Raw genomic sequence first — 7,342 nt, forward strand, 5'->3', positions numbered from 1 at the left:
TTTATCCACCTCAGATTCCAGATCATAGGATGGTGTTGGCCACATTCAGCGGGTCTTCTTTCTGTTACACTTCTTTGGAAGACAAGCCCAGAGGTGTGTTTTCTAGGTGATCCTAAACCCTGTCACATTGACCATGAAGTTCAACTATAGGAGGTGAATATTCAAATCTCACTAGGCATCTTCTTTTGCTGTGCTAAACTTTCTTTAAAGAGGTAGGCTGTTGTGGGAATTCTATCTGACAGCCAATTGTATTGGGGTGGCTTGGCCCAATAGGTATAGTCTGGAGGTACATGACCCGAATAACCCGAATAAAAGGCCAGGGCAGGGCAAAGGATGCTTTCGTTGGACTGCGGAGGGCCCACTGCCAACAGCAACTTGGTGACCTTCCCCGGGCCTCCCTGATCACCTTTGGGAGTGAGAGGCTCAGTAGCTAAAACAACAGCAACTCCGCAGCCTGATTCTATTTCCTTTATATACTGCACCTGTTTGATAAACCTGACTTAATCACAGAGATGCCTCCTTCATTAGTAGGCTCTCTTTGATTTCTACAGGAGAGGGGATCCCTCTAAGGACAGATTGGACCACCGAGGCAAAGGATGTGAGGAGATACTGGCAGAATGAGGATGGGGAGAAAAGCTTTGGGAAAGTACCAGAGGTGAGTTAGGTAAGGTAGATACCTCTCAGGGATTTCTTCTGCTCTGCAAGAAGATAGACTAAGGCTTAGGATCAAGATCCCATTTGGTATCCAGAAGCATCGCAGAAGTGTGAGCTCTAAAGTCCCAGCTTTGGCTGTCTGGTCTTCCTCTACAGTTGACATACTCACCTCCTCCCACACCCCAGAAACCACAATAGCTGTTTTGGAGAAAAACACTGTGTTAGCATCTGAGGTGGTTTCCTGAGATGGCTATTTCTGGACACTGTGCTGGGTTGACTCAGGACCTGGATGTTTCCTAAAGGCAAATGATAGGTGTTGAGAGCCTCTCAGAGTTCCCTGTGGAGGGTTACATAAGTATGTGTGATGCTGAGTATGTATCTAAAAGGCTGGAGCAATAGGTTGTATAGAACAGCATTGGGTCAGCCCCTCAGCTTCCAGACAAGGCTTGGGATGGGTGGTAGGGCTGAACTACTTCATCCTAATCTTCAGGAAGAGCTGGGTACTTGAAGGCAGGTGGTCCAGGGTAAGAAGATAGAGTGGCATGATGAAGCTTACAGGAAAGATTTGGTATTTTTGGAAAGATCTTTTACACATTTATGATTTCACAGGAAAGGAGACAAACTGATTCCCAGAGGGGAAAAACACTTGCCTAAGTGTTTGTTGTAAGCGATCATGGCAGTTGATTGAGAATTGATGGTGGAGATGAGAATCGTTCCCAGGTCCTTTAGCCTCCAGACGAAATGTACTAATAATATATAAATGTAAGAAATCACCCTTGAAACAAACAACTTAGAATCACAAACAGTATATCATAGTTTCTGAGATCAAGAACATGGGTGTGTTTTGGTTGGGTCCTCTGGCTCTGGCATCTCTTGATGCTAGGTCAGGTGGCATGCTCATTTGGAGGCTCAAGTAGAGTCATCTACCTCTGAGTTCGTTGAATAAGCTTTCTTGTCAGAATTCTGTTCCTCTCATCTACTGGACCAAGATTTTATATTTCTCGCAGGCTGAGGTCAGACATTCTCTAGCTCCTTGCCATGTGTTACTTTTCACATGGCAACCCACACAGAATAAGTAAAGAGTAGGAGAAGTGTGCAAGACAGAAGCTCAAGTGTTTTCCTGAACAGGCCATCTCTTTTGCTGTATCTCGCTTACTGAGGCAACCTCTTAGGAGTGACCCATGACCCAAGTTCTTTCCGGCCTTATCTGCTCCTTCTTATGCATTGTAGTAGAAAAGGCAGTGGCAGACACCTCTGTGGGGGAAAAAAAACATGATTACTTTCTGTGGAGAAAACACCATTACTCTCAGGGAAGGAAAAACACAGTGGGGTAAAGGACAGTTTACCTCCAGGAAGAAGTGATATCAGTTAATATTCACCTATTCCCCCCCCCCCCACCAAACAACTCCCTTTCCTCTTCCTGCTGTCCCTTGGATATCATTGGCTGGTTGCTTGAAGTGTCTATTCTCTATCTTCCCCAGATCTTTAACCTGAAGCAAGCCCTTCAGTTTTGCTCTGCCTGAGCTTTGAAAGACACTCCATCCTTTCCAAAGATATTTTTCACCTTGTACACCTCACTCTTCAGTTATGATCTGCTTTCTCCAACAGTTACAAGGTGGCTGTGTTTGTTACATGTAATTTGTTTGTGTTCATACAAATTAGCCGATAAATAAACACATTTAACAAATACTTATCCAGTCATGGTAGTCTTTACGGCGTGAATGCTGACATTTGCCTCATTAAGAAACCAAAGAGATTGGTCCCTAGCTTCATAAAGCTTCCAGTCAGTCCTACAAAAGACTCTCCACTGTGTAAAAGAGCTTTCTAGTAGAATAAAAGGAGATCTGACCCATCCAGTGGGACTAACAGGGGAGAGGTAGTTATCTGGTACCCTTGTCTACCAACAGTACTCTGCCAGAGTTAGGGCTATAGTGAGCCCAGTCAGTGTCCTCTCCACTTAACACACTGAACCCTAGACCCTAAGACTGGAGTAGAAATCTTGGGACTGTGAAGTTCTTTTCCACTGCAATGTTTGTTCCATGGGGGAACAAAATACACAAGGTCTCTTGTCATGAGAATCCCCTCCATTCACTTAGTGCATTTTATTGAGCAACTGTTAAATGCACCAAGTACAAAACATCATATTAGCTTTTCCCAGGGGGAACATTCGCGATCAGGCTCTGTTCACCTTAGGGGTTAATAACCTCTTTCAATGTAAGCACTAGAATGTGGAGCAATGGCCTTTCACTGTTTATGGAATAATGGCTCTTCTCTGAAGCTGTAAATATGGTCTGTGTACAATCAACAAACCTGATTCAGTGGAGAGGATGTTTTCCCAATCTGAGAGGTCCTATCATGTGTCCAGGGAAGCTGTGCTCCATTAGGGCCATTGAGACAGATCCCTGTAATTTTAATGCTGCTTTCATCCTTGGTTAAACTGTGGTGGACATTGCATGGGGATGAACTGCAGAAATGTCTTTACTCTCCAGTGATCCAGTGAAAACCACAGAAGCCAAGTGAACCTTTGTCTACTGTTCTACAGGGTTGGATGTAGTTTGTTCTACACAGGGAGATGGAGACCATGGGCCTCTTGAGAGTTACATGATGCTTTGAAGGTCTGCTAACACTGTAACTTTGAAAAGATACTAACTGAAAGATGAAGAGACGTTTCTGTTTTTCCAAGTCTTTGCCCACACCTGTCTCCCTCTTATGAGTGCCTCTACCCACCTGCCCTTGCAACACAGCCCAGGCACCATGCCAGCTTTTCTTAGATGAAATTGAGGCCAGCCTATCACTGTTCCCACAGCCAGAGGCCCCGCCCTTCTCACTTGCAATATACAAAGGGCTTCTGTGACTCAAGCAGGTCCTGGTGTTCATCTCCTGGGATTGCCCAACTTGCTGTGTAGTGAGTGATGTGGTTTTCATTCATTCCCTGAGGCAACCCTCTAGCTAGACCTACACACTTATATTTCCATTGTAGATCTTTGTGTGGAGATTTCAGGGTTCATCTGGTTCTCTTTGATGCTCTGGGTAGGTGTGAGCTGTAGGTGTGAGGTGCTGAATCTTAGATCTTCATGCTAACCTTTTGAACAGGTGAAAAAGCTTGGAGAAGTGCTGAGGGCTTGGTAGATCTACACAACTAGGCTGGTGCTGTCATCTGGTCCTGACATTCTCATCTGAACCACGTTTCACTCCCTGGCTTCCACAGGCTATACTAAACTATCACATATGACTTTCCAAAAGGGGTGTGTGTGGGGTGGGGGGGGCGTGAATCAAAGCAAGACTAGAATGCTAAGCACATGAACACATGAAAATAGAATTCTGTTAGCCATGTGTTCAACTTCATTTCCATAACACAAACTTCTGGAGAGTTTGGTAGGGAAGTTCCTTAGCTTGACCACGGTTATGCTTCTAGGCAATGGAATCAGCTGGTGTGTATGTTACGTTCAGGTTTTATCCAATACAGCCAGTCCTGATTTCTTGGAGCTGTTCTCTGCAGAGATCTTTCAGCAGCTCAGTGCTTTCTTCATGGAAGATCAACACCCCCCAGAGTAGTCTTCAGAAGACAGTAGTCTTCTAGGAATCCTAGGGGAGCAGTATAGCCTCCAGCTTAGAATCTCACCAAAATTTTCAAAAGACCAAACATTTCAGAAACTAGGAATGGTTGGAAACATCACCTTGGCAGTTTGAGGCTGTTCCAGTCCCCCTAAGGCAAGTCCTCTGAAAGTTTCTAGACAAAGCTCTGCCATGTTGAGTTGGGATGGGTTTAAGGTGGGTTTGGGGCATGGCATAAAATCAAAAAGGGAGAAAAAGTACAGTGCATTCCTTGCTGCTCAGGTAAGGGTCCGGCTCAGGCCCAGATACACCTTTCTGGCTGACCACATTCTGTGGAGGCAAAGTTGGAACATACTCCAAGGAATGATTCAAGATGAACCAGAGGGTCATATCTAACCCCACCTAAGCTCAGAAACCAATATTCTCCAACCAAAAGATCAAGAAAATTTTCAGTTTTCACAAGTTTATTTGTTTTCAAAATGTTATTGAGATGTTGGGGAGAAACAGCCAACATATACTTTTCCTTATTTCGTCACGACTGGCATTTTACCCACTCTCGATAGGATCTTTTTCTGGCTTTGGTCTAACTTGATCTCCTTGGCAGTCCCCCTCTGATGTTCTCAGTTGCTGCCTGGTGTTGTTCGAAGTCCACCAGGGCAGAGTTCATTGCCGCATCACAAGTGGGAGCGGTAACTGCGATTTGCTGTGGGAAAGGACAGATTTACAACAGGGACACTTGTTAAAACAGCCAGCAGCACCCTTGTCCCTAGGAACTCAGCCACTGGAACCCCAGCATCTCAGCCTGAGAATGCTGGTTCCAACTGAGGACTGCCTCTATGAAGGTGGCTGGGCGAGCATGTCCCTGAGTTTGACTGCTGTCCTCACCCTTCACTTACCATCATCGCCCCGTTTCCTACTCTTCAGGCTGCCCTTCCGGTATTTTCTCTTGCTGCCTCCTCTCTTGACACCCTTGTGAGGAGCTCGGTTTTTTCCCCTCCTCATGCCATGACTCTTTAGTTTGCGGCTGGTCGACATTGTAATTTCTGGCAAAATGAGGGGCTTTGCAAGGCCGGCAGGGTCAGGAGTCCATGTATTTAAGGTCTTAGCCATTGTGACTACAAAGGGGTGTGGCTTAGCAGCTGGGTGGGGCTCTCTTGTGATGTCACTAGCCTTTGCTACACCTTAGTCATACATATGAAATAAGGTGGCCTCTTCAGTGCAGCTCAAGTCTGGTCCTCAATTTTGTGACCTTCCCCTCTTTTAGGTCCAAGAAGGCTTTTCAACAGGTATTGAACAACTAAGTTCCCTCCCCTATACTAGGTCTAGAAAGTGTTTTACCAGTGGTCATTAAAGTCACCGAGTGTGGATTTTTGTGTGGGTGCATAAGTCTTGGAGTTTGCAGGCAGCAAATATATTTCCATAAACACTTGAGTCTAGGAGAGCTGATTCAGTATGACCAAAATATGAAGTTTTCTTCCCAGTCTTTGCACTTGATACCAGGGGCTGGGTAAGTTTTGGTCTTTTGTCTTGTATGTTTTGGGATCTTTGGCACTATCTCTGGCTTCTCTCTACCTGCTACAAACCAGTAGAACCAACCTCCCCCCCCCCCCCGCAGATATGACAAAGATCTCTCCAAAGGTTTCTACATGTCTTTTTGGGAGTTTGGGATGCAGAAATACTGTGATGGAGAGCTACAGGTCTTAAAGATTTGTCACAAAAATTTGCTCATGTAGAATATGTATGTCACATATTTCAGCACTAGGGAAATAGTCTGTAGACACAGCCTAGAGACAAAGCCCTGTGTGCACCAACTTTCAGCCCAGTGGATGAAACCTATTAAACCACTGACCAGGCATCTACACAAATCTGTGAATTCTGACAAGGTTGCTGAGTGGGCGATGGAGTGGATGAGAACTCTGTACCATGGCCTGAGAAAGGATTTTACAGTGACTCAGCCGTGGGAGGGAAAGGGATAGTTGAGATAGAGTACTAGACAAGGACCAAGTTTTGGAGATGGAGTGCATGGGAGAGGTGAGCATGGATGGTGTCAGGGAGTGAGTGGCCTATTTCTGTGTAATGCCTCAGAGTGGATGCTTGAGAGTAGGATCAGGCTCGGCTTTTGAATATGAGTTTGAAGGGCCTTTGTGACTTCTAAATAGAGAAACTGAGCAATGATTATTGAGTATGTGAGTCAGGAAGACTTATCCAACATTTTGTCCTTCCTTTATAACTCCAAGTCTAATAGGACAAATTTTAATAGGCATCAAAAGCTTTTTCTCCACCACCATTGTCCTCAGTCAAGAGATGAGCAAACACGTAGGAGGTTCTCAACAAAAGTTGGTTGCGTAGCAGAGAGAATGTAGGTGAACCCCCCACCCTGTATTTGATGTTTGCAGGTAAGAAGCTAAGATATTTGAGTGCCAGATTCCTTGAGTGGCTTAACTTCAAGTCAGTAGCCCATTGAGTCTCACCAAAGCATCCTTTTCACATTTTCAATGCCTACTGATGCACTTGAGGATGGTTTGGTACCTGATTTTCTCTCAACTCACATCACATTGTAAAACACCCCTTCCACACCAGCTAAAAATGACTCCTTAAGGATTTATTCATTGATTCCCTGGGGACTTTTATTCTCAGAGAGAAGTTGGAGCTGTATCAAACACTGCCCTTTATACTTCAAGCTCCTCTGTCCACTTCAGTCACTCTGCTTTTCCTTCTTAAAAGGCCCATGACAACACAGGTCTCTAAAGCTGGGGATTAGCAGCTCTGCTCATCACCACACACAGCTTGGTGGTAAATTATCCAACCACAGAATAGGGGTCTCAATGAGCCTTTGTGGAAACCATTTGAATAGAATTTAATTTTCTTAAGTCATCCTAGTCCCTCCATTTTGTCCTACAGTTCTAAGGCTTTGCCCACTTTTCACACACTCATTGCCCTCTGACATTTATTCAAAGTCTATGATCCCGTAACATTGCCCTTCAAATCAAGGCAATGAGTTATGCAAACGCCCATTTTGTGCCTGCATTGCCCTGTGGTGAGTTCAGTTGGTCTCAACAGAAAGGCAGCCAGTCTTGGTTCTGGTACTGACTTGAGTTAGGTCACTAGGTGGTCACCAAGATGAGCTGGTGGC

At 45.0% G+C, this 7,342-nt stretch overlaps 1 long non-coding RNA gene across 1 annotated transcript; it reads right to left on the reverse strand.

Moving 5' to 3' along the window:
- Window positions 1-4,655: 4,655 nt before the first annotated feature.
- Window positions 4,656-5,429, reverse strand: LOC127226277 (uncharacterized). Its single transcript, XR_007834872.1, has 2 exons — window positions 5,106-5,429; window positions 4,656-4,912 (listed from the first exon to the last, which is right to left on the reverse strand). It is a non-coding gene; the product is annotated as an uncharacterized LOC127226277 (long non-coding RNA).
- Window positions 5,430-7,342: the final 1,913 nt, after the last annotated feature.

This window comes from Phodopus roborovskii, unplaced genomic scaffold, assembly GCF_943737965.1.
Source record: "Phodopus roborovskii unplaced genomic scaffold, PHOROB, whole genome shotgun sequence".
In the NCBI taxonomy this organism is placed as follows: Eukaryota; Metazoa; Chordata; class Mammalia; order Rodentia; family Cricetidae; genus Phodopus; species Phodopus roborovskii.